The sequence below is a fragment of the Ursus americanus genome, chromosome 5, assembly GCF_024610735.1.
Source record: "Ursus americanus isolate L20-20 chromosome 5, mUrsAme1.1.p, whole genome shotgun sequence".
Taxonomy (NCBI): domain Eukaryota; kingdom Metazoa; phylum Chordata; class Mammalia; order Carnivora; family Ursidae; genus Ursus; species Ursus americanus.
In genome coordinates this window covers 42534757-42558998 of record NC_142131.1, presented here as the reverse complement: position 1 = coordinate 42558998, position 24242 = coordinate 42534757, and the positions used below count along the sequence as shown (strand labels likewise).

Genomic DNA, 24242 nt, shown 5'->3' with positions numbered 1-24242 from the left:
GTTTTTCTGTGCCTGGTTTACTTCATTTAGCATAATGTCCTCCAGGTTCATCTGTGTTGTGGAAATGCGGATGTTAATGAATCAATACATGGAGCAATGTGAGAGATACAAGTGAAGTGACAGGTGAAGGAGGGAGTCCATTGAGGAGGCAAGAAAGGGGTAGGATTCAAGACACAGGTATAGGGTTCTACCCCAGACAGCAGAGATGGAAGCTTTCAAGAGACAGAAGAGAAAGGGTCTTAGTGTAGGAGAAATGGATACAAGGCTGACCAGAGAAACATGTGGAGATTTTGGCATTGCTGAGGATCCCTCTGGTTAGGACCAGAGACCATGAACTTGCTGTGGCAGTGTATGTGGCTATGATTTTCTCTGGAAACCACAGGGGTAAAAATGGAAAGATCACACAGGTATTATAATCCTGGCCTTTAATTTTCCTATTTGTGGACAGCAGATAACAATGAAGAGTTTAGCAAGACAGCAGTTGAAATAGACTACAGGGTCTTTAACATAATAAGCAGAGCTGGAAGAAAAGAAGGGCATGTTGGGAGTACGGGATATTTGAGTGTAAGATTTCAAGGTTGCCTGGAGCAATTCTGGGTGATCATAAGGTTTGAGACTGGCCATGGGGGTGGGTAGTCAGAATAGAACTAAAGCCAAAGTCAACAGATTTGAGGAAGGTGAAGATGAGAGAGTACAGTTTTGGTTTTCACCCTTGGCTGTGCAAAGAATCACTTGGGGAGCTATAAAATCTCTCAGTACACAGGCCTTGGTGAAATTAAGATCACTGTGGACAGGACCAAAACATGAATATTTTCAAGGTACAAAGACTGAGAACCACAGGATGGGTGCTGTTGCCTTTTTGTCTAACTGGGTTCCAGAGTCACTCAAAATGGTGAATTGCACTCAAGATGGATCCTTTTGGTTTTAAAACTCTTACTTAGGAAAACATTAAGGGAGATGAAGGAAACGGCAAAATAGCCAGCATGGGGAAGTAACAAAGAGTTCCAAGAGCTCTTTAATACTTTGTGGTTTATATTAAAAGATAAATGCAACTCGAATGGTATTGTTAGACTTCTTTCTTACAGGAACCTAGAAAAACCTCCTATAACCTTATTCCCTCTTTTTTCTCCCTAGACCTGGATTTCAAACATATCTCCACTTTCTCTCTTTTTAAAAGTTCAATCACACAGGTTAGAGCCACTGGCCTTATAAAACATTATCAGACTCAACTCTGTAATCCCCATCCTTGACTTCAGAGGTGTCTCGGATTTAGTTTCTTAGACTGGGGCCTGCCCTGGCTAGTGTTTCAATCACCACCCACTCAGAGACTGGAGAATTGGTCAGACCCCTTCCAGAAGTTGCGTATTAGCATAACCCTTTGCTTCACAAATAAACTGACGGATGTTCTTAATGTTCCTTGGAGAGAGCACCTTCATCCAGGATATACTGAATAGGAAACCAGCTGAGTTCCTCTTGTCGCCATGGCGACCTCAGTATCCTGGAATTATAGGTTTTCATAGAAGGTCACCCAGGTTTTAAGGCTTTAAATATGATCACAAAGCAAATCTGCTAGACCCATATATGGTGGTTCAGTTTACCAAAGCAGCAAAAGAATAATCGGGTATCCTTTGGCACAGTAGGTAAATCATAGCAGTTTCTTGCTGAATAAATCAGAGGGACATTTTTCTTCCTATTTTTCTGCCTGCAGTGACGGAGGTGGAGACCTTTACCCTGAGAGGTCCAGGGCGGTAAAAGATCTTGTTATAAACAAAAACACTCATAATCCTAGTGGCCTGTAATCCCTACCTAGTCTGGCTTTGAAGAGTTCCTTAGACTCAGGTATCTAAATCATTTTATTTGATTTTTTTCCTACCTAATAAATCATAGAATATGTTGCTAAATTAGTGTGTATAACAGTGGAAGCCAAACAAGGGGTTTTTAGGGCAGTAAAAATACTGTGTATAATGTTAGAATAATGACTATATATCATTATACATTTCTCTAAACCCAAAGAATGTACAATACCGGGAGTAAACCCTAAGGTAAACTATGGATTTGGGGTATTTATAATGTGTGAATGTAGGTTTGTCCTTGGTGAACAATGTTACCATCCTGATGAGTAATATTGATAATGAAAGAGACTGTTCATGTGTAAGGGTAGGAGATAGAAGGAAATCTCTGTACCTTCTTCTCAATTTGTTGTAAACCTAAAGCCTATCTATCTAAAAACATAAAGACTTAGCGGGGGAAAAAAAGAAAAAAAAAAAAAAAAAAAAGAAAGTGACCTATAACTTTGAAAGATGAAATGTGCCCGATCATAAATCTGAAATTAACTGGCATGCTGGAGTCTAAGTTCAAAATCGGGTATTTTCACTCAGGAAACAGAATTCCTTCTGCTATACTGTTTTTATATAAATGTATATACACAAACACGTATGGATATATTTATACATATACATAAATGTTTTAAGAGAAAACAAACATTTCAGAAAAATAAAGTATTATAGTAGGTGTCAATAACCACATAGGATAAATTTAAAAGGTCATAATTCTAATTTTCTATAAAAAGTCATAATAGAGTTATTATAGCATCAACAAACCAAACAGAGCAAGTAGACAAACACATTCAGTTCCAATCTGACTCTCCGCTGGGACTGGGACTGTTTAGCTCATTTCTATCCAAGTTTAGATCTCAAGTCTAAATCCTGATGTATAGCTATCGATCTTAAGTATCACAATGGCTTTTCCTTGGACACATCTCTGTTTCTCTCCCTTTCTACAGGTTTTCTCCACCCGAAGAAAAAGGGGTGTCCCTTCAACCCTTCTCTCTTCCAATCTCTCATGCCCGATCTTAAGGAAGTCATGCGATAGTTGTCAAAGTCAGCTCAAAACCATCCAGGAGAATTCTTTACAATGACTGAAGCCATTAGCCTGAGACTCACCATCAACCCGATTTTTGGTCAATAGGAGTACTGAGAATCTTGAATTGGATACTAGAAACCTGAGAAAGTACTTTTAACTGTTGCCAATACATCATTACTACAAAGTTCCAACTGGTACCTTAGGGCTAGTACTTTCTAAATTTAGCTCATGTCCCATTATCACACATCTCTCTAGTCCTCCTGTCAACACTCCTGACTCTTTATGTTTGTGATCACTACCCAAGATGAAAATCCCTTTGGCTTTGTTGTTACCATATTTCACTGATATTAAGGTGCCACTGATTGTGAGATGCATCATCAATTTGTTAATAGTTTTTCAGAAGAAAAAAGCCCTACCTTATTAAATGAGCACATTCACTGTATGACTCATACTCATTTCAGAAGTGCTAAAATAATAAAAGAATATTTCAAAATTGTCAAATACAGACAGAATGTCCTTATTTATATTCTCATTAGGTATAGTTTTCTTCTGCTCCAGTATGTTCTGTAAGGCCCTGCGCTCTCACTTCCACTTAACCTCCAGTATGGCACTATCCACTGGAATTTTTTTTTTTCCATTAAAATTTTTTATGGTGCTAGAAATGTTCTCAAATTGGTGCTGTCCAATATACTGAACTATAGCAGCTGTTGAGCATTTGAACTGAGAAATGAAATATTTTACTTTGTTTGAATTTAACATGTAAATGACCACATGTGGCTAACCACTACATGTACTGGTTAGCATGGTTCTGGAATTCCAGATTCAGCATCCTCGGGATCCATTAAATGGGCACTACTCCTGCAGTTCTCAAAAATGTAATTATTTGACTCTCTCGTGTCACTATAACTTGAGGACTGGATAACAATCATGGTTCTCCACTGACCTTCCAGCCTACCATTTCACCATCTTCTTTCAACTACCACTGTCTGCTTTGAGGTCCGCACTCTCTGTTATTTCCTGAATATCCAGAACCTAATTCTACCAGCTGCACAAGAATCTTACAGTTTTTTCTCTTGTCCTAGCTTGTACTGTCACCCTCAATCACAACCTTTATCATGGTGGTAATTTTTCCATATTCAGCTCACTTCACTTTGGAAAGCCAAAGTCATGGAGATGGTCATCTTGAACTCTGCTTTCTAATACTTTAAACTCTGTAGTTATCCCTCTTTTCCTTCAGGTATTTAGGGTATTTTAAAATACTTCCCAATTTTTGAAATTTTAAAATTTAAAATACTGCCAAGATTTCCATCTCTGACTCAATGTGTTATTTTAAACCTCCTAGATCACTCTGAACTTCGGATTCACCCTCATGAAAACAACCCGATCCCAGAGCTCCCACCTCTGACTTTTTATAAACCTTGATGCCCATTACTTTCTCTGTACCTTCCAGAACGTTAAGCACTGTTAGAAAAAAGACGAACCATGGTGACTGGATACTCCACGAACAATGCTGATTGTTTGCCAGGGGTTCAGTGTTTTTCAGCAATACTATTATTCAGCAAGTTATTAAAAATCTTTTTATTATTTTTAAGTCACAGGCTTACCTCATTTTTTCTTTACAGTCAGTAGAAAATAATGACAACAATACTAAAAATCCCTAACATTTCTGATCATTTATAATGTGGCAAGCCCTATTCTAAGCATGTTACATGTATTACATCATTTAATACTCATAGACATTATTTGACTGTGTTCTTATTTGCTCTACTATTTTTTTTATCACTTTACAGAGAAGAAAATATATATAAAATTTTCTCATTACAATGAAAGGATAAAAACCACCTTACATGAACTGGCTTGACATCTCTCATCTGAAACCACTACTCACCGTCTTTCCTTTTTCCTGCATTTCAGAAAAATAATGTTTCTCTTTCCAAAGCAAACTAATCCATGAACACTTAATTCTTTCCCCTTTTTATCTCTCAAGACCTTTCTCTTGCTTCCACCCACACTGTCATCCTTTGGGACCTTCTCTTTCTCCTTCTCTGGCATCTTCAGTCTATTCCTCCCTACCCTCATATGCCCCCATTTCTGCCCACAGGGATTCTATTCCACCTAAATTCTCATTGAAAAAACCAAAACCCCCAAATTCTCTTTCAAATCCACCTGCCCCCCCAATTCCTTTTTCTTTCCTTTCTTATCTCTTCTAACTTCCTTACAGAATAGAAGGGCAGTATGGCAATGTGCAAGCATGACCCTAGGCAGCGGTGAGGTAGGAGGCCATGGATAAGTGGTGACACCAATACAGCAGTGTTCAGCTTTAACGTGCAACGACCTAAAATGTCCAGGCAGATTGCTGCATAGAAACATAATATGGCCTCTGCCACCTGATCCTCTCACCAGGACATTTAGTCTACATCTTACACTTAAGAATTATTTCAACTACCTGGTCATTTCTTCATTTTACTTGGCACTTCTTCATTTCTCAGATAATAAAACCCTCAGTATTCCCTTAAGCCCTTACTGTTGGATTTCTGAATCAGTTCTGATCCCTATATTGTAATTCCTAAAAGATCATCATTTAGCCAAATTTTACGGTTATTATTATTATTATTATTATTATTATTATTAGTCTTAGCACTTACATGCTAAGGGCTAGTCATTCTTCTTTTTATGTTCTTTCTACTGTTTAAATTTCTCCACAAAAGTATACATGTTGGCTGATGCAGAATCCTAAGCTGGCCCCATTACCTTCAGTCCTGGTTATACTCCATGATTAAAGTAAACGGAAAAGGGAATGTTTGTAGCTGTGATTAAGGTTACTAATCTCAGTTGATTATTATAATAGATTTTTGGGGTATGTCTAGCCTAATCACATGAGCTCCTTAAAAAGAGGCAGTTTTCTTTGGCTGGATGCAGAAGAGGCAGTCAGGGAGATTAGAAATGTGAGAGATCTGGCATGAAGGTGGTTTTTCAATGCTGACGTGGAGATGACCACTGAGGCAAGCACCTGAGTGGCCCCTACATCATAGGGGACCCCAGCCAACAGCCAGCAAGGAAATAGGGACTTCAGGCCTACAACTACAAGGAACTAAATTCTTCCAATGACGGAAATGAGTTTGGAAGATGACCTTTCAAGACAAGATAGATAAGACACAGCCAGCCAAAACCTGAGTTTCAGCCCTGTAAGATGCTGAGCCCAGCCCAGCCTAGTAAACCTGGATTTTTACCTAAGAACTGTGAGATGGAAAAAAAAAGAAAAGAAAAAAAAAAAAAGAAAAAAGAAAAGAAAAAGAAAAAAAGATACTGTTTTAAGATGCTAATTTTTGTGGTAATTTGTCATCAGCAATAGAAAACAAATACAGCCAAAGCATCTCGGTAATTTGTTGCCACATCCTCTTTATCTTTAGATAAGAGGGACTTGACTTCTATCTCATTGCTTTGAAACATCAATTTGTGAATTTTCTTTTAAAATGAAGTCTCACTTCAGGGTTAGTTGGAAAACATAGGGTTTCCAGCAACAGTCTCTTTAAAAAATCAGTCAGATTACCTTCTTAGTCATGGATTCCTTATAGCATTCCAAAATAAGGTAATTTATTTAAAGGCTAGTGTCTTTATTTGGGCCTGCTATGTATTAAAATGATATTTGTTGAATAAAGTCACAGCTGAATTCTGAAGCATTCACTGAGGTGAGCTTCCCTTATCTCAAACACTCACATGGTCAAAACAAAATGGTAACATGGAACTGTGGACTTGGTTATTTAATGGCTATAACTTTACAGAACAAATGGGTGACTTAATTAACTTCTTCATTTGGAGAGTCTACTGTATAAATTTTGGTTAAACAAACTTCAAGTTTGCAGTTTGCAAACACAGAAACAAAGCTTTTTATAAAAAACCTCTAAGCTAAAGTAAAAATGTAATACAAACATTAATATTTGGATGGTGAAAGGATGAGCATTATTTTGTTTAGCTTTCAGTGGTAAAAACCTATTAAGATCCAAATCATGTTGCAAGTTATTTGCAGCATGAGAATAGAATCAATATTTTGATTGAATAAATTAAGGTAATAACCTTAATGAGCAGGGAGCTAAAATACCAAAATGAAGTCAGGAATGGATGCATTTTGACAGCCTATGAATGTATATGCTTTTACTGCTTCCTGTTCCAAAAACCTAAACAAGATCTTAAGTCTACGTCTTAAGAATTATTTATTAAAAATATTTTCTAATCTTGCTTTTTTTAAGAGTCCACAATCCTTAAATGATAAGTTTATTCATCTTTTGAAAACAGCTATGGTAAGATGGACTTACCATAACATTTTGTATTTTGCACACATTTATTTTTTCACAATTGTCCTATCCAGTTGCTAGAGAAGAGTCTGCTCTACAACCACATTTAGGTCACAAAAACCCAGTTATGTAGCGACCTAGAGTCCAAGCCCTCCAATAGTAATTTTTTGTTCTTTAGGGTGAATATGCCTCGCTCACTGGAGGCAATCAATTAATGTTTCTTATTAGTTAAGTCATTAATTAATTAAGCTGGATGATGATGAGTTTGATGATGTCCCTGATATCACAGTAGGAAATACCCTGAGACCACCTATTATTTTCAGATAAATCACTAAGCAGGTGGCATCAATATCTTTGCTATTCAAATAAGGATTAAAATAATAAAAATAGAGCTTACTAAATATGTACTGAATTCTAAGGATTTTTTCAATATAGAAGCATGTTCTAAGTTCAGTGTCATATATATCTAATAGCTTATTCTTATCTAGACACTGCATTTTATGTAAACAATATGCATTTTTTTTTTCTTTTTAGAGACAGTGAGAGCCAGCAGAGGGAGGATTGGAGGGAGGGGTAAAGGGAGAGAGAGAGAGAGAGAGAGAGAATCTTAAGCAGGATCCATGCCCAGCATGGAGCCCGATTCAGAGCTTGATTTCATGACCCTGATCATAACCTGAGCTGAAATCAAGAGTCAGATGGATGCTTAACCAACTAAGCCACTCAGGCGTCCCATGTGTAACCAATATGCATCCAATTACTAACTGCCTTTTGCATTAATTATGCCCTCCCTCCCTACACCCTTTCATTTGGCAGGTAATGTCACTGAATCTGTCATTAAGGAGTATGATCCAGGAGTCAAAAATGAATTTGAAGGCATCCTACTACCCTGAAGCATCAGACAGATTTTTTTATATGAAGCCAAAAGAGTTTTCATAAAACTCTTTTTTTGCATAGATTGTTATTCATAGCAATGGTTCTCACCGCCAACCATGAGAGATGTTTGTTAGCCTTTGGGTTGTTTTCTGAGCATGGAAACACCAGAGCATTTGCTTGTACCTATGGCAGAGGCTGAAGAAGGGTTGTGAAAATCTGTGTACTTCACAGGGTTGAGGGAAGAAATGAGCTCATATATAGACACCTGCTGGCTCCCAGCTAGCCACACCTGCACCTGCATCCATATTTTATCCTGAAGCAAGAAATAGCTCAGTACTGTGTCCTTAAAGACTTTGTTTCTCAAAGAGCCATTTGTAAGTTTTGTAAAACAGAGTCTGTAGATTAATCATCTACACCTACCTCTTACTTATCTGAATAGCAAAGAGGAAAGAAATTAAAATAAAAAATTGCTGCTGTAGAATCCACAGCAATTATGTTAATGTGATTCTCATGACAACCCCTTTACAGCCTTCTAAAACTTCAAGTTATAGTTTTAACTTAATAACTGAAGAAAAGAATGTTTGCAATATACCTGTACCATAAGGAGGAAAGAAGAAAGGAGAACAGGGTCAGGAGCATGAGGGAGCAGCAGTGCAGGGTCATGGTGTTCCACCAGGCAGCACTGGCCCAGGCCTGCATTATCCCCAGTACCCTCATCAGGCTCCCCTGGTTCTCTCTGTGTGTCTAGCAGCGTCCCACGGGGCATTCTGCAATAATGGGTATCTACTTTGTACCAGGCACTGTTCTATGTCCCAGTATAGAATGACGAAATCCCACTGGGATTTCAGACTAGTGTGGGCAATAGAAAAGGAATAAGAAAATAAATAATAATTTGATTTACTTCTCTTTAGTTATACATATTATGTAGGCAAGGGACTAAGTGTGTTGGGGAGGGCTGGGAGAATGCTTAGAAAATGTTGTCAAACAACATCTCTATAAGACTTCAAATAGTGTTATGGATTGAAATTCATATGCTGGAGTCCTGACCCTCCAATACCTGAGGATGTGACCTTATTTAGGATTAGGGTCATTGCAGATGTACAGAGGACAAAACCATCTACCAGCCAAGAAGGGGGCCTGAAACAGAGCCTTCCCTCATAGCCCTCAGGAAAAAAAAAAAAAAAAACCCTGTCAATATCTGGATATCAGACTTCTAGCTTCCACAACTGTGAGACAATAAATTTCTCTTGTTTAAGCCACCCAGTTTGTGGTACACTGTTATGGCAGTTCCTAGCAAATATGCAAGTAGCCTTGGATGGGCAAGCCCTGTGAAACGCGAATACTATTTAATTCTCAAAGGTGTCCTACGGGTTAGGCACTGGTGTCCCCATTCATCAGATGAAAATGCGGAATTTAAAGAGATAACTAATTTGCCTGAGGAAATTTTGCTGTTATGTGGCAGAAATAAGAGTTAGCCTGACTCCTATGCCTGAAAGTCTTTTAATGCTATTCACTTTGACTGCTTTGACTTATCTTTCCCAGACTCCACCTATATCTGATTCAATGAAAATTAAATAATTTTATATGTAAATAAAACTAAGCTATATAATAATGGCTACAATGTAGTGTTTCACTTAACATGAAAACTTAAAATCTAGCTGAAATATCTTATTTGACTTTTTGTTTAAAACTAATTTATATTTAATTCTCAAGCATCCGTAAATCTTGGCCTTTGAAGTGCTTATAGATCCCTATCAATCTATGTACCACAATATACTTACATGCGCATACATATACAGATGTTTAGGCTATTTTAAATTTTAGGTAACTTAAAAGTGTTATGTAAATTCTATAATTCTCTACTCTTGTCTTACATGTGGAGAGGTCGACACTCTTACACTATTTTATCCTGAAACTAATAAAGTCTTGCTTCAGAAGATATCAAATTGTTGTAAATCATATTTCCACATAGATAACTCCCTTCTGGATGAATGAGTGTACACAGTTACAGACCGTTGCCTTTGTCAAAGAAACTGTGGCGTTCTCTTCTGGACAGTGTGCAAAGTTCACTTCTGAAAATATCAGTTCAACAGTAGCCATCCGGGAATGGGGTGGCAGAGAGCCGTTATAAGGAGATGGACCATGATTTGGTTTGTTCAACTGGTGAAAAGAAACCATTCCAGTGGGCAGAAACATTTATCCAAATGAGAAAGGCTTTTTAGAAATGTTCCAAATATGGCCTTACTTTAATCAAGCAGTGCCATCTGTTCAGTGAGTGGCAAGGTTGCAACTTTTATAATAGAAATAGCATCCAGTGCCAGAAATGAACATACAGAAATACAACTGCTGCCTATACTAAATATGCCTACTTATATTCTAGGAGCTATATAGATCTAGAAATAGATACAGATACAGGAGTAGACACAGATAGAGATACAGACACAGACAGACACAGATACAGACACAAACACAGATATATCCATTAGTGTCTGGTATGACCTTTACTAGAGATACTTAGGTCCTAGAGCTGCTACTGACAAACTGTAGAATCTTTGCTAAATCACTGAACTTTCCTGAGACTCACCTATAATGTCCCTGGGCCATAGCCATATTTGTCGTAAGAATAAAATGAGGTCATGTTTGTGCAGGTATTCCGTGCACTATAAAGTGAAATGTAAGCAAAAGGCATAATTTGTACTAACTGTAAAGAAAGGCTCTTAGAAAAGTTAAAATTAATTTAAAAATATCTTTTGAGTACCAAGCACACTGTCAATCACTTTACATGGATGGCATTATCTCGCTTTTATCTCATTACAACACGATCAATTATGTACTATTACTATTGCCATTTTGCAGAAGAAGAAACTAGTTTAAACAGCTCAAGCGAGTTGCCTAAACTCATCCAGCTAGTAAATTCTAGAAACTGTATTTGAGCCCAGGCTGATCTCACTCCAGAGGCTATTTTCTTAAGAACACTTCCTCTCCCCTTATCTGTACCCCTAAAAAAAAAACAGAGGGAGCTGTTTTTGTTTGTTTGTTTTAGATTTATTACTGTGATAATTACTTTGCTTCTGTTTTTGGAGAAAAGGTTTTTAAGATTCATGATTAATTTTTCAAATTCTAAAGTAAAACTAATAAAGTCTGCCTAATATATACATATATGTCTTTCTATAACAGAAAAATCAATATGTATATTGAAAACCTTTAGGATGGAGTCTTTTAAAATACTATCCTGCTACACATATGAAAGGCCTACCTTTCAGATGTAACAAGTCATTATGAAAATACCAAAAGTGCCAGTATTCACAATTTTTAGCTGTCTTTTTCAGAGTTCCCCACTAATCTTTGTACATAGATATGTAAATCAATAAATAGTTTATAATATTTGACTTAATATTGTTATTCATGCCAATTATATTTTATATTATAAAGGTGATATGGGGAGGGGCAGAGGGAAACAACAAAGAGAGTAAAGTGGTTTGAGAAGAGATTAAAGTCTAATCAGTTTTTTTGCCTGACAATGATTAAGATACTTGCTATGAGGCAGCTGGTTATTGTAAAATAAAAAACAAACTCCTAACATACCACACTACATAGAATTTAATAAAAGCATCTCTGTAAAAATAATGAACAGTCCCACCAATGTCAAAATGTGTGCAAACTGCAAAGCTACTGGGTGTGTGCATGTGTGTGCGTGCATGCACACGTGCACACGAATATTGAGTTTTGACCCCTCAAACCTTCTGACTAAGGCTAATATGTAACACCAGATCCCACCACCAATATGAAGCCGAATAATAAATGCTATTTAAGAGACAGGAATGAAGCATGTGGGAATAGCTAACTCCTATCAGGAGCATTAACTGAGACACAGAGAACTAAAGAATTTAGACAGCGGGGCTTTGCCTGCCACTTGCCCTCTTTCCCAATCTTCTCACTGTTACTTTTCTTTGCCTTTAGAGATATATTTGAACATAGTTTTATTTGTTTTGCTTTGTATCAAAGAAATGTAAAGAGAGCACACGGTTGTGAATAGATAGAGGGAACCAGAGTGGACTGAGGACAGTACGTGGTATTCTATATCAGAGATTCTACAAAAACTTTTCTTGAAAAAATGGGGCAGATATGGGATGTCCCGAAGCCCTGGGTTTTCATAACTTTTAAGGCATTAGTTGATTTGTTGTGGGCATTTCATATTTGTTGTGCTAGGTTACAGGATTTGGGCTAGTTCCTGAAATCCTTACCAGAAGTGTTACTTTTTGTAAAGAGTCACCTTGCAAGGTTTTCGTTCCGTTTTAGTTTCATTTTGCTTTTGATTTTTTGGGAGGTGGGGCCAGAAAAATTCCTGCTGAATTCCACCATCTAGAAATCTCTCTTTATAGTATAATTTAGTCTCTATAGCGTTTTCTATGAATATTACTCAGTAATTTGATTTTTATAATTAATATTATCAATTACTTTTCATTAAATACAGATCTATAGCACCTTTTAAATGCCATTTTATAGTCTATTGGTATAATTAATCCTGTCTTTTGGGACTTTTAGGATCCTTTTCTTATTTTTCTTTTCTAAACAATACTGTGGCAAACACATTTGTAGCATACAACTTGGTAAATTTATCTGAATATACTCTAAAGTTACTACAGAGGAGAGGAAGTCTTGTGTTTGGGGAAGATAACTAGGGCTATAGAATGATAGTTCTTGGTAGCTACTGAGGGATGGGTTGGTGGGGGGAAAGACTAGAGACTGAGAAGCCTGTAACTTAAACTCAGGCAGTGGCACAGAAACACAGATGATGAGTGCAGAAAAGATATCTGGAAGGTGAAATCAACAGGATGTGGAGACTGATCCATATGGGGTGGAAGAGAAATTTCAGGAGAGAGAGGGGTCAAGGGTGACCTCAAGGCTTGTAGCTTGAAAGACTGGGGAGTAGATAATGAGCTCCAAATGGACCATGCTGAGCATGAGGTGCCTTCGAGGCATCCTGGTAGAAACGGCCAATGGGCAGGCACAGGTAGAGCTATGATAGAATCCCAGGGCAGAGACCTGCTCAAATATATACAAATAAGACAAACATGGCAACACCTAGTTTTATTTCACAACGCTTGCTCTACTACCACAAGTCCATCTGCTTGTTCCCGTTACCTTCTTCTTTCACCCCTCAAATTTTAAAGACACAATGTGATGAGGTGGGGATTACACAGTAAATTTCCTTGGTTGTTATCCAAAGTCACTGAATTTGATGTAACAGCTTTTTTTTTTTTTTTAAGCATTAATACCTTAACCTCAAAGAACAGCTTCAGTTTTACTACAGAGCCTAATGATTGGGGGGGGGGGGAAATAACTATAGATTTAAAACCAGAGTGCATATAGAACAACAACAACAACAAACAAAACAAAGCAAAACAAAATTACTGGAAAGTAGCAAAAGTAGTGTTATATTTTGAAAAATACTGATACATGCATTAAGACATTTGATTTTTACCATAACCTTAGAAGGCGTAAACGTTTTTGTTACCAATTTACAGAACTGAAGAAACTGGGATTCTAAAAAGCTAAACAATTTATTCTGTTGTTTTTCACAGTGAGTAGATGTCAAAGTTCGGAGTTGAACCCTGCGCTTAAGACTCCAACACATGACTGCTTCCCACTCTCTGTCAAGTGCATCAAAAATATTTTTCTTTACTGCCTTTTCCTTCTCTTTCTCTTCTCCTTCTCCTCCTCCTAATCAAGATACGTTGATGTTGTTGTGAACTCAAAGTTTATGTCATTCTTAAGGCAAAGAAGGTTTCAAGTCATTTCACGAACATTTACGAAAGTGCTCCGCACTACAGAGCAGGGGCAGTGCGCCATACTCTCGGGCACTTCCCACTCCAAAGCTGCAGCTTGATGCCCCACTGGGCTAGGGTTTGAGCCCTGGCAGACCCGTTGCTGTTCTAGTAACCTGTTCTTCTAGTATATTCTTCAGTCATCTCCCCTCCATAAATCCTGCCTGATCACTGTGGCTGCGACTCAAGCTCATACTGTGTTTTGGAGTCTAAATTGTCACCACTGGCAATAAACAGAAAGATTTTTAAGTGTGCCTCTTTCTCCATACTGAAATCTCTAAAAATTTATAAGATCATGATCATTCTTTAGCTACACAGTTCAAGTTTAAAGCAATCCTGTATCCCTTTTTCTTGCTTTCTCTACCTCAGTTCCAGAGATTTATAGACTGTAATTCCCACATAATGCTACTCAGAAGTCATATTTATGTTTCAGTTTTTTATAGACAGAGTTTAATCTGGAAACTTCTGTTTTACTATTTCAGTTCTTTTTTTTTTTTTTTTAAGATTTTATTTATTTATTCGACAGAGATAGAGACAGCCAGCGAGAGAGGGACACAAGCAGGGGGAGCGGGAGAGGAAGAAGCAGGCTCATAGCGGAGGAGCCTGATGTGGGGCTTGATCCCATAACGCCGGGATCACGCCCTGAGCCGAAGGCAGACGCTTAACTGCTGTGCCACCCAGGCGCCCCTCAGTTTTCTTAATCTTAAAGGTGAAAGGTAGTTTCTTTGGGTTCCCAATTTATTTTGGAAAGTCATCATAACTGTGACAGGAGAAATCTAACCAAGATAACAGAAAAAATATTATAATCAAACTCAATTTTTATGTTAGTTTATTGAATGCTTGGTGCCACTTTTTTAAAGAGCAGCTTTATTGAGCTCCAACTGAGAGACCATAAAACATACCAACTTAAAGTGTACAACTTGACAGGTTTTGACAGATGTATATACCTGTGAAAACTTCACCACAAGCGAGGCAAGGGATATATCCATCACTCCCAAACTTTCCTTGTGTTATTTCTGAAGCCCTGCTTTCCCCTCCACCCTGGCCTTACCTTGGCAGACAACCGTTGAGACACGTTATAGTCAGCCAACCAATCCTCTCCAATTTTTCTATAAACTCAATTTTATTTTAATAAACACCACACCAGATTCCTTTAAAATATGGCAAAATTATCATGGGAGGGGAACTTTTAAGATGAGTTGTTACAAATTAGAAAATAAAACAATGGGGGCACCTCAGTGGCCCAGTGGTTAAGCCTCCAACTCTTGATTTCAGTTCAGGTGACGATCTCAGTGTCGTGAGATCACTTCGCACTAGGTCTGGAGCCTATCTGAGATTCCCCCTCCCTCCCAAATTTTCTCTTTCCCTCCCCTTTTGCCCCTCTCCCCTCCTCCCTCGCTTTAAAAAAAGGGGGGGGAGGGGAAAAAAAGGAAAAAAAAAAAAAAGAAAACAATGAACATGCCAGTATAAAACTAGGCAAAATCCATCAGTGGAGAGTAACTGTTCCCCCAAAAGGCTGAGAAAGAAGTTCAATTCTAACAATCAAATAAATGGCAATTAAACTAACAGATAATAATTCATACGAATCTTTTTAAAAACGATTTTGTTTATTTATGTATGTATGTATGTATGTATGTATTTGAGAGAGAGAGTGTGTGAGTACGGGGAGGAGCAGAGAATCTCAAGCAGCCTCTCCACTGAGTGAGGAGCCAGACTCAGGCCTCAATTTCACGACCCTGAGATGATGACATGAGCCAAAACCAAGAGTGGGACATTTAACTGACTGAGCCACCCAGGTGCCCCTATACAAATCTTTTTGATAAAGATTTAAAAGATTAAAATAATTCTAAGGGTTGGGTGCATTTTTGAAAGCAGACACTAATATATTGCTGGAAAATAATGCAGATTTTTGGAGGGTAATTTGGCTATAACTATTTTATGACTACACCACACCTATACATATAGTAACATGGCTATACTATATTAAATGCACATAATTTTCGGTCAAGTCACTTGTCTAAAAATACTAAGAAACAAGTGAACAATGTCAACAAGGTAGGAGAAACAAATGTCTATCATTAGCAAATTGGCTAAATATACTTTGTTCACCCACGTAATGGAATAGAAGCCATTTAAATGGTCAAGTTTATCTGTATGGAGTAAGGCGGAAAGAAAAATAACAAAAGAGAACGAAATATATACAGAATGATTTATTTTGTATGGAAAAATACTCATAGTGTGTTGTGCATGCATAAAAACAACTGTGGAAAAAAACTATATGACATTTAATGGAAGTTCTGAGAGTGGGAGTAAAAGTACAATTTTCACTATATATATATATATATATATATATATATATATATATATATAAAAGTTTATATATATAAGTTTATATATATAATTTTACTGAGAAGTATTTACTACTTTTTAGTTTAAATTATTTTAAGTATCAGTATGTATAACATGTTCCTTTATTTTTCAATATTCTATAAACATCTAAGAATATTCTGAAAAAAAAACTACAAAATGTTGACTGTCATTTCTAATTACAGGGAATATTTTTAACAATTTTTGTTAATCTAGACTTTTCTCATTTTTTTTTACAATGATCTTTTATAACTTGTGTAACAAATGCTTCTAATAAACTTCCTCTGTTTAAGTAAAATCTATGTAACAAAAACATCCTTAATATGAAATAATCAATCTCTTAAATGTTCTTTTCAGATGCTGACCATAACAATCAAATATATGGTCACTGGGGAGATTTCTGTTTCCTGCCAAGATGGAGTAAAAGGGAGCCAGGTTTACATCTCCTTATGAAAGAACTGTAAAACCAGACAAAATACATGAAACAACCATTTTTAGACATTAGGCAACAGGTTGCATGGGACAACGAGCACTGAAAAGGAAAGCACATCAGGTAAGTCCCATGACTGCTCCAGCTTTCTGCCTGCAAAGAGTTTCTAGGCCTCAGCATAGGGAGGGGGAACCCAGCCAGAGCCCGCCAGTGTCCCTACATTGAGGAGATAGAGCCAGGAATTTGGGGAGGTCAGGCAGATAGTTTGCTGAGCAGAATGACATAGGAGAGAGACAGCAGCACATGCAGAGAACTTGGGACACCTGCCCTGGCTTCCCTTGCGTCTTCACATGAGCACTGATTAGCTTCAGGAAGATGGGGTTTCTAGAAGAGGGCTGGAGTTAGGGATGGCAAAAGAGAAAGAGGAAACTTTTAGGAAGGTGATACACTATGTTTTTTATCTTTATTTTGGTAATTTTTTCACAGGTGTATACACATCTATTAAGGTTTGCCAATTGTAAACTTTAAATATGTGCAGTAATAGTATATGGTTTTATCTCAGGAGAGTTAAAATAATTTTGTAAAGAAAAAATACATAGTGAAAAATGAACTGATAGGGGATTGCTAAACTTAACTCTTTCATATGCACAATACAACCTAGCATCAATTCACATGTCTTCCTGTTATCCAGTGATATGGTGAGAAAGCCAGTGAGGATGCTACTGAAACACCTATATACTTTGCATCCAGAAGTAGAAAATTACTTTGAAAAATCTTGGTGGTTTTCCCTAATAGACCAAAGTTTTGCTAACATATGAATATGTAATCATGAATATCATGCTAAGAAATCATAATTCACTAAAAACACATAAGGCCATAAACCAGAGTTTGCCTGCCACCTTCCCCCATAATACCGATAATACCTGGTAACTTTAGAAGACACCCAACGTTATTACCTCCAAAGGGAAAGGGTTCTATGCCAAGATAGGTGCAATCATGCATGGGGTAGAGTCTAGGCAATGAGAACAAGCCTTGGTTTAACTGAACATTGAGAACCATGCTTTGATTAGGACATTTGTAGGAGAGCAGGAAAGTTGGTGACTATGTTATATGGAGCAGGCCCGAGCTGAATCTACATTGTGGGTGGACAGTGTATGCTCCCTGAATCAGCAAATTATCAGTGGGACAAATTTATCTATATTGACTGTTCTTAACCAAATTATGTGAGGTAAAATAGTATCCTGGCAGCCGCTGTGGGGATTTGGGGTACTGCACTGGTCTAAGTAATGTATTATTGATCTATAGTTAAATTAATCTGAAGGTCAGACTTCTAGGCTTTCTCTCAGTCTCACATTCTGAATCAATTGTTGTCATTTAGGAAAGGCCACATTAGAGGTTCCTGACTCATCTTTAGCCGGAATAACAGGAACAAACCCGGTGTTGCAGTACGTGGGCTGTAAATGCAATAAAATTAGTGCCTCTATATTTTGCCTTACAGATTGTTCCCGAATTATGGCCCCAGAGTCATGCTGCATTGTTCACTTGAAGTTGCTATATTGAGAGAGAATTAAATAGCCCATTTGTTTACATTGAAACTTAGTCCATAGGTTCTTATCACCATTTATTTCAGGTTTTTTAGATGAACAATGCTGCCAATTAATATGTGAGTTTAAGAGAATTTTCCATTCTTATGTGTGTGCGTGTGTGTTTGTGTGTGTTTTAACCAGACAATGGTGGATTTTCAGGTTCTTAAGGACTAAAGTGGAAAACATAAAGGACAATCCAGATCATAAATAGCATATTCCACTCGCTGAATTGGATTTCCATCCCATTATCACACAATACCATTTGTGCTTTAAAATAAACCAAGGGGAACATTTCACATAAAAGGTATTACTTTTTACTATGCAGATCCCCCTACTGGGAAACAAATGAATGTTTAAAGCTTACTGCAGCCCAACTGTTTTCCCTCTCAAAAGATTATACTATTAAATGACTGGGGTGACTTAAGAAAGTAGTATAATTTGCAGAATATTGGCTATCAAAAAAAACTTCTAAAGGAGAATGCATAAAAAGAACTATGAAATGTCTGAGAAGTGGTGGCTAAACTCTAAGAAAATTATAACTATTTCTGTGTCACTGTAAAGTCAACTTCTCTATTTCCTCAGGCAAGCCACTTTGCTGTGGTCTAGAAATTTTATAATCCACAATAGAAGTGGGTTTATCATGAAACTAGGAAGCTTCACAGCCTCTTTCCAAGGCACTGGAGATGGCTCTAACACTGGGGTGACATGCTCAGATGACCTGGGAATTTTATGAAAGTTAAGATATTTCAACTACAGTTGTTTAAGGCTAATGTCTACTCACTCGTTTTCACACTGATGCTTTCCCTTAGATGGGGCGGTACTGGATTGACTATGGCCTTTCTGGGAGCTAGCTAATTAGAAGCTGAATGAAAGGCGTTGTTAGTTCTGGTTTGGTGAGTGTATAGGACTGTCAAATCACTATGCTGTACACCTGAAACTAATATAACACTGTATGTCAATTATATTCAATAATAAAAATTAAAAAAATAAATTTTTAAATATTAAAAAATAAAACAAGAAAAATATTGACAAACTAAGGTTAATATTTTTAAAAAACACTAATACAACCTTTGCCTTTAGCTAATAATAACAGAATTATTTTTTTAAAACTATGAATCTACATATGATATGCTGAATAGCTCTGTACGCTTCATGCTATTATGTCCTATCATTCCTTGTACATTATTTGTACATAAACATTTTAAATTTATTTTTGAAGTTGGGGATTTTCCTTTTTTTTAAGATTTACTTATTTATTTGAGAGAGAGAGCATGAGCACAAGAGGGGGGAGAGACAAAGAGGGAAAGAACCTCAAACTCCCTACTGAGCATGGAGCCAGACATGGGGCTCCATCCTAGGACCCTGAGATCATGACCTTAGCCCAACCCAAGAGCTGGACACTTAATCAACTGACCTACCCAGGAGCCCCTAAGGTTGGGGATTTTCAAAGCTTTTTTAAGAGATAAGGAAAATATTGATTTCAAATATACCTATATCTACATACAGGTATATATATTTTACAGCTATTTTTATAAATCTAGTGACACATTTCAAAGAATTAAAAATCGTCCTAAGATGTATCATCATCTTCCATGTGTGGGAGATAACTGTAAATAAGACTCAAGAAGTTTGGAGTTTGAGGATTTACAGAGAAAAATATTTTTATATATTTTTAATTATGAAAATACTTTAAAGAAAGTATTCAGAAGAAAAAGTTTGTATCATAAAAATATATGACTGTGCTCGCATTAAAAATCCCAATGTTTTAGAAATAAAGATTTGAATTAAAATTAGTTTAGGAAATAATTTTGCCTTAAAGATTACTGAATGGAGCTAAGAAACACATAACTAATTAATATAATCTTATTTTTATATTTCTTTATAGGAAGAAGAGATATATGTAACTGAAGTACACCAAATCAGTGATTTTCAACCTGGAATCAGTACCCTGCAATGGAAACACGGTATGATTCCAGTGGCACTTATACTCCTAAAATTAAATGCCAGCTCTCTGTGTGGTCATATGGACATGTATAGTTTCCAAGAGAGTACTGCCAGATCTCATTAGATTCTTAGACGATTCCAGAACCCCTAAAAGAGTAAAAAAAAAAACATAAATCTAATTTATTCTATTTTCCAACTGGAATAGAGCATTTTCACTGGGAAAAGAAATAGTTCTCATTATGATAGTGATGGCCCGATCCCACCCACTCATCGAAAAACAGGGAGGAAAACAAATCCAAGGAAGATTTGATAATTTCAAGGAACAAAGTGTTCAGGAGACATATTCATTGAACAATTCCCAAAGTGCTCATGTGTGAGAAATGTGAAAATCCTAAAAATACTGTTCAGTGACATCTCAAAAGTTCTTTAAAATACTAGACTGAAAAACAGTATCTTTTTCCAAGTCAGTCTCAAATACAATGTTGTTACCCCTATGTTTTTAGAATCATTGAACAATATTAAATACTCTTTGAGTCTATGAATATTAATACTATGAATATGAGCTTCTATATTCATTAAATTTAAAAGATGATTAATCATTAATTTGCACTGTTATAAAAACTACCTTCAATATGACTGACAAACATAGTAAGTGACAGGAACATGTGGACCAGTGCTGACAGCAAGCCTTCCTGTGAAGTTTGCTGACCAAATTATATCAGAGGTGCAGCAAGACAAGAGTGACATTTTTCAAAAAGTCTGCCACTAGATGAATTATTGAAGCAACCCCAAATAGGTTTAATGGAGGAGATTATGGCCATGGGCAGTTGTATTTTCACAGTTAGGAGAGAGTATTAGAATTATTTTGTATCTTTCCAGTGACATGCCTCATATCCAGAGTTGGGGGTTGATAGGGAACCAGACTTTAGCACAAAGAAGACTTTTCTCAAAATAAGTCTTGTGCAACAAGGAAAGAGCTTATCTTTGTGAGTTGGTTTCCTCTCCTGACAAGGCAGTTTAGGAATCAGGGATGTTGAGATGGATTTCTATAATGGGAAGCTGGATTCTTATATGTGGGGAATCCTTGTCTGTACTTAAATTCTGTGGTTCTATGATTTATTTTCAAAAATTATCTGCTACTACAGAGAACATGGCCTGGAAATAAGGCATCTGCTTAAGGAACACCCTCAGACAGCTCCAGATGAAACCTAACATGAGACCAAAGGAACGGAGAGGTCAGTCAGTACCGAGTAAAGTTGTGCACAATGGCCAGGATCTTACTGCCAGTTACATTACTGAATTTTGAACCACAGTTCAATTACTTTTTTCTCTGAGAAGATATGAGAAAAAGATTAAAGCTCTTCAAGGCAAAAGCATTATATAAACCTAAAGCGTTCTCCTACTTTGGAAATGTGCTTGCATGTAGAAGTGTGAGCAAAGGGAAAAATCGGAAGTGATAAGGAAGAAGGCATAAGCAGGACCAGAGTGGTGAATGGCCTTCAAGATAAGGATAAGTAATTTGAAATTGGTTAGGAAAGCAATAGGGAGCCAGTAGAAGGAATTGAAATGATGAGTAATGGAAAGTTAGAAGATTAGAAAAGCAGGACAGATTACCTTGCGGAGGCAGGATTTTGAAATGATTAAAGTATAATGGCCAGAGAAGAGATCGTAGAATTGAGATAGGAAACCAAAAGACAAGGATGGAGAGACCTATTCCTGAAACAGGAATAATACGTTCATTAAGATCCAGGAAAGCAGTTTGTAAACAGCAAAACTGAGGCCTTTAGTGAAGCTTGGGTGTTCTATAGCTTTGATCCCAGAAATGGCATATACATTTGCCACTTACTAGACAACTATCAGGAAATGTTTTTTGCATAAATGAAGAAAAACATAGCTCTTATATACAATAACTTAAAATCACCACTTTGTGACATAAAAGTCGACCATTAAATGAGAAAGTCTTGATGGTTTACGCCATGGTTTCCTTTAAAGAACTGCTTAGACTTTTCTCTACAAGTTAAAGAAGAGCATTAATGCTTAAGGTCTCAATCTGAAAACGGCACTGAATTTGTTCTCAATGTACTGGAAGCCTATGAGAAAAATACAGTCAAACTCACAACTGCAAATAACGTGTAACTTCAAAGAGAAAAAAAAAAATCTAGTACTTCTCCCAGATCTTTTCAAACTAGATTCAACAACCTGATTAATTTTTACTTACATGGTTTAGAACTAAGATGAATGAATTAGAAGAATGGTTCCATTCAAAACACCTTTTCCCTTTTTAACAAATCTAACACAGTTGTCAATAAAACAATTACTCTTTTAGTCACAGAAAGCTTCAAAAGCTGTTCTAATTCTCCTCTTCTTTTGGTAGATGCAAATTATATCAAGAGAGAGCGAATTCCAATAGTTAATGGAATAAGGTGGCTGAAGATGGGGAAATCAGTGCCTTGAGTTATCTCTGTGCATCTTCCAGGGCTCACTCTGGGCTTGCTATAGAGTCAGCAATGACAACAGCTATCCTGAGCAGGCAGAGAGCTTTAAAAAAAAATCCATAGAAATCTTAAAAGACTCCACAGACATTAGCCAGTATCTATTCTAAGGGCCATTTAAGTGACCCTTCCAGATCTCTTAAAAAATATATAATTAAAAGCAACTAGAAAAAGCTATGTTTTCTGGTTAGTAGTTTCTAGACTATGTTTAATGGTAGAGTTGCTTTATTGTAATGTCTTGCTAAAAAATCAGTATTTAGTAAGCAAGGTTGTTTTGTTACCAGTTCGATTTCTTGATTTCATATCATTTACTAGCCTCTCAACCATTTGATTTTTTTTTTTTTTGGATGTTTCAAAAGCCATGCAATAGCTAAATAAAGACCCCTCAAAAGTGAATAGTCAACCAAACAACAATTCAGCCCAAATGAATATGCTGTCATTTTTATAAAGTGTTATGTTTATACACTATATAATCATAAGAGACTCAACTCCAATAAACAGACTGTGGGTTGCTGGAGGGGAAGTGGGTAGGAGGATGGGGTAACTGTGTGATGGGCATTAAGGAGAGCACTTGAAGTAATGAGCACTGGGTGTTGTATGCAACTGATGAATCACTAAATTCTACCTATGAAACTAATGATACAGTATACGTTAATTTTAAAAAAGCAAGAATTTGGAATTAACAAATAATAAATTCTTATTTCATAAAAACTAGTGGTTAAATGAGAACAAAACTTGTCAAATCAATGTACTGTTTCATTTATCAACTTCTATTACAGATAAGAACGAGCTTTGATGTTACATTTAGTGGACACTCAATAAATGTGCTTTATTATTATTTTTTCTTTAATAGAAAAATAATTTTATCTGGACCTTCCTTCTGAAATCTGGCTGTCAGGATGTTAATATCACTTAAATAAGGACTGTCACAAGAAGTATTTGGGTCATCAGATATATGGAACTAACTTTTCCATGGAAAACAATTGTGGTTGTTGAGTATAATAATAATTAATTCCTGTCTTGATGTGAAAAGAATAGGTGGATTTATGATAACTGAGAGCTTAGTCCTTTAAAGTATTTTTGGAAAAAAAACATTAGATTGGGGGAGAGAAAGAAGAAAGGAATGAAAGAAGCAAGGAATCCATCCACATGGCATTTCCAAAGCCTGCTAGTTCCAAAATATCTCACCATTTGCAGTGGATGCTGTGATGATAACCTCTTCAGGAATGAATGACTCATCTTCCTACGTTCGGAAAGTGCTCTCAGCTATCAGCCCCCTTTGTGAATTGCCTCAGCTAAGGAGGGCCACCTTGCCCAAGCATCTAATATTAAGTCAACAAGAGGATATAAAGGCCCAGCTCCAGAGTTGTTTAAAAGCCCTGAAGACCCACCCCAGCTTCAGAACTCTATTGGGTCTGCTGAGGCCTGCATAGAAACTGTATTACAGACCAACTTTTTCTTCTCCTTCCTCTCCTGATTCTGCTTTCTTCCCTCCCTTCCATAGGTTATGGTCCCACGAATCTCCTCAGAGTCTGCTTCTCAGGAAACCCAGTCTGAGAACCAATCAC

The 24242-nt window shown here is 36.8% G+C and overlaps 1 protein-coding gene across 8 annotated transcripts in view; it reads right to left on the bottom strand.

The window, feature by feature from the left end:
- Positions 1-24242, bottom strand: part of PDE4D (phosphodiesterase 4D) — a 1386129-nt gene that overhangs the window by 576955 nt on the left and 784932 nt on the right. The gene's annotated exons all lie outside the window — the stretch shown is intronic.